Here is a 4,531-nt window from a genome sequence, read left to right on the forward strand (position 1 = left end):
GGAGGAATATGGTGGCAAAATACCTGAATCGCCGTTATATACATGTATATCTTTTATATTTTGCGAAAGCTTAATTTTAAAATAGATAGGTGAGTATTTTGTTGTAACATCGAAATTCTGAATTACTTTCAATTAAATAATTTTACAAATAAAAATGGCCCACGAAAACGAGCGTATAAACCAAACACTGTACTTACTTTTTCAAATTATCATGGGTATTAACCGTGAATATTTCAATGTTTAGAGAAAATTATCGCGGTTACATGATTAATATAGCTTGGTCCGTCCACAGCGATCTACATTTACCTAATCGGGAATGCCCTTATTAAAATATTTAAAATCTCACAACGTATTCATACTTTAGCTATTTGACCAACGATGTTTAAAAAAAATAACAGAATCAATCTAACGTCAACTTTCCTTTTTTGAATGGAGACAGACCGGAGGAATCAATTTTCAATGTGCTTTATATCTTGTACCTTTGCAAAACTTATCATTCATTCATAAACCCACTTTATACCAGAGACATATATGTCAGTCTTAACTGACAAGAATACACCTAAAGCGGACAAGCAGTATTTTCTTTAAGTTTCTGTGATTTAATACCAAGAAAGAAAAAAATCCCGAAATTAATTTGATACTTTGATACTCAATATTTTTCCTGGAAAATATTCATATCCTCGTTTGGTCTGAAAATAAGATAAGAATTTGGTATACAGAACATGCAGAAGTGTGAATGTCATAAAACCTTGTTATATCAGAAACCATTATAAATGTGAACCTGTATACGTAAGACCTCATGGGACGACACCTACCCAGCAAACAATTCAACATTTTAAAAACGTTTTAAAAATGTTTTGTTTTAGTTTCTAGAATGTTTTATTAAAACGTTTTAAAAACCAAAATTTGTAGACTCTTATAAATGTTTCAAAAACATTTTGAAGAAACGTTATTTTGGAACATTCAGAAAACGTTGAAATAAGGTTTTATGAAAAACGTTTCTGTCAACCTCCAACAAACATTTTCAATACATTTGTGTAATAATGATGCATTAGTGCGACCACCATTACTTTGGTTTAAAAATATATAATTGATTGTGCACGTGTTTAATTGAAGAAAAAGCAACATCTCCATAAGCTTGGATGGATGGTTGGTTGTTTAACGACCAGTGACAAGTCAGATGCATATTCTGGATGAGAACACGATTATTAAAAATTAATACCCTGTCTTGTAATACACCAACATGTTGTGCCAGAATTTTTGGTTCTAGCCCACAAGGCAAGTTTGCAGGATGACATGTCACATTATTCTGACTACGGGCCAAGAAGTCTTTGCTCTAACTCATTTTGGGGAGAAGCAACAAATAATAATTTGATTGTCATTGGTTTGGCCCGGCCGAAGTTCCAACCCACAACCTCCGCACTTGAGGCGACGACACTGACCATTACACCAAAGCTCTAAAGGAAGATATTCTTTATAAAAAAAAACTATGCCAAAGCAAAGCTTGTCAACCTCTAACTGTTTAAACTTGGTCCTGTGACCTTGAAAGTCAATTCAATAAGGTTCTTGCATTGACAAGGAGATAACATATCTCGTAAACCGAGAATTTGACATATTATCATAATAACTTCAATCAATGATCTAGTTTATAACCAAAGCTTCAATTGTTGCAGAAATTGGAATATAGTTTTATAAACACCTTTAATCACTTTGCAACAAAAAAAAAACAGTATCAACAGGACTAAAATCAGTAGAATCAATGTACTTTTAAACAGATTTATTTGTTCAGACTCCAATTCTTCTTGCGCAATCGTCTGTCCTTTTCTTACAGGTTTCTGAAATGATCAAAAGCAATTTGTTAACGAGATCAGTACGCCCAAGTACACTGTTTAGCATATAACTCTTAACCCCATTTAGTTGTTGTACTCCCTTTTAATCAAGCTATTTCATTAAATCTATAAAGGGGAAATTATGCTATTTTTTGCAATCCAAGTAATTATTAAGATAGGCAAAAAACATAAATAATATTTTACATGTCAAAAGCAATTGCTACAAATGTAAATCTCAATGTTTTACTTGCAGGATAAAGACAATAATTCCATCGTCAAGAACATAACAATGTATTATCATGCTAATGTCTCTAAATGAACAGAAGTTCTGCATGGTTGGCAAATGTTATAATGCTATAAGTGGCTCAGAAATTTGTGTATAGATATTCAAGTTGCAAAAATAAACTTTTAAATAAATAAAACCTTCCACTTAAACGAATATTAAGATATTTTATTCAATTGAAAAATACCTTATATTTTGGTCCTCCTGGCTTGTGTGGGGCCTGTTTTAGGAAGTCAATTAAGACTCCCTCCATATCGGAAACCTTGGATTTTTGGAACACTCTTGTACAACTTTCTGAAAAAGTATTACAGAATTAAAAAGATATATATTTCATTATTATTTTTAACTTCTTTAAACTTTTATATATATATATATATAATAACTTTATGTAACTTTGCACTCTGTTTCTATCTAAAATAATAAGTGAGAAACATTATATTCATATTCATCATATGAATTCTTTTTGAGATTAAAGTCAGATAAAAAATCCAATCTATATTAATGGCACTTGCTTTTAAATGTTCGACATATTTTCTTAATCAACTTACTCATGATTATCCTGCACAAAGGGTGACCTGTGAATGCCTCTTTTCCCTTTTGCCCCTTCAGACTGTATTTGGTCCATAACTGATTAGTGCCACACTTTTTCATCATTCTTCCTATACAGTTTGAAGGGCTGTGACCACCCTGTGACACCATATACTGGACCTACAAAATTACAATTTAGTCCTGTTGTTATTTATTAATTTTTCGTGAAATCAAATATTTGTTTTATAAATAATCGTGTCCATGAACCAATCTTAGCAAAACCTACTAATATTATTATTTTATTTCTTGTCCGTATCGAGTTTCTATAATGATTTTCCATGTATCGCTGTGTATACGTTATATGCAATTTTATATGCATTTGAATGTTTGTCTTCAATTACAGGTTTATTCTATTAATGCATGATTTTTTTATTCATATATATAGCATGTTTCGCTTATATATATTTACTTTAAATTAATATATATTATCTTTAACTGTTAAAATCTGATTTGACCTTTTCTCGGTAGATTGTTCTGGTGTTACATTATAAACTTTTACACATCTATTTATTTGAAAGGATTTTCCCAACGTAAATGATCTGTGGTAATCAACACTGGTCGTATATGAATTTCTTTAATTGATGATATTACACCTGGTGTTTCGGATATCATTCAGGTCAAGTTCGACCAAGGCCGTTCATCCTCGTCAGGTGCCCTTGCGTAATATTTTTATTTACTATAACATTTGATTATGATTACTTTTTAACTATTATAAATATGTTTCTATCGTGTAACGTATCAAATGCAGTTACATTTTGCGGTAATACTGAATTGTTCATGACTGGCAAGTTACAATTAATTTTAGTCAGACATAATCACATAAGATATTTTGTAAAATGAGACCCAGCACTGGCAGCACGGCTATGGGTAGTCCAAAAAAAATATGACGTCTTGAAAGGATATTTTTGATTTTTGCTGTTGCTACGAAGTTGGAGGAGGGCGTCCACATTTTTTTTTGTCAAATAAGAAAGCCTTACAAAACGTCATTATTATTTGACTACGCTCTGGGTAGTTTAAATGATTAATTATGCTGTCTTCGGAGGCTTGTTTTTATTTAACTCGTGTAAAAGTCAGACCAGTAGCCAACGAGGCATGACAAATTGACACGTGATGGCATCATGCAGTGGTGAATGTGAATTTATGCCTGTACTGTAGTAGTTAAATCTGTTAGTGTTAATCATGTAAATAGACTCATGCAAATCATACGAATGTCATGGAGAAAATAATGCAGTAATTTGTCTTAATTTCTACAAAATACATCGAATGTTTATTGATTTTATACATACCTCATAGACTGAACGCTATTCTGTAGAACTGCTCTTCTAGCATGTCTAGTGTGGTTGTTTTCCCAATTTAAAAAAGGCGGTGAGAGTATCCGGAAGTTTCGAACAAATTTTATCTAATGAAGAATTCTGCTTTAATACAAATTATTGTCGTAAATAATACATTTTCTCAATTAAAATGTCTATCTTCGAATATGATAATACTTTAGAGATGCGATAAATGGAAATAAAGAAATAAAATACGAAACTAACTAATAAGTTACAACTGGTTCCCGGTTCTACAGAAAAGAAACCAGTTATTAGAATACAAGAAATTTTTTTTGACATAACATATCATCATATCGACAGATCGAAGATGACTTTTTGTAAATTAAAAATTAAAAGTAATTATTAAAAACAAAAATATTGCGGTGATATGGGAAACATGATTTATAAAGTTTTTCTATACTTATTAAAAAACATTTTTGAAACATTATTAAAAAACAAAATTAAAAACGTTGTTTTAAAATGTGTTATTTATGTTCATCAAAAACATTTTTGAAAAAATG

General features: G+C 30.8%; 1 long non-coding RNA gene across 1 annotated transcript; it reads right to left on the reverse strand.

Annotated features, from left to right (window-relative positions):
- Positions 1-1,762: 1,762 nt before the first annotated feature.
- LOC127732773 (uncharacterized) lies at positions 1,763-4,206 on the reverse strand. Its single transcript, XR_007996424.1, has 4 exons — positions 3,987-4,206; positions 2,661-2,820; positions 2,300-2,406; positions 1,763-1,835 (listed from the first exon to the last, which is right to left on the reverse strand). It is a non-coding gene; the product is annotated as an uncharacterized LOC127732773 (long non-coding RNA).
- Between the last annotated feature and the right edge of the window lie 325 nt (positions 4,207-4,531).

Source organism: Mytilus californianus, unplaced genomic scaffold (assembly GCF_021869535.1).
Source record: "Mytilus californianus isolate M0D057914Y unplaced genomic scaffold, xbMytCali1.0.p SCAF_27, whole genome shotgun sequence".
NCBI classification, from domain to species: domain Eukaryota; kingdom Metazoa; phylum Mollusca; class Bivalvia; order Mytilida; family Mytilidae; genus Mytilus; species Mytilus californianus.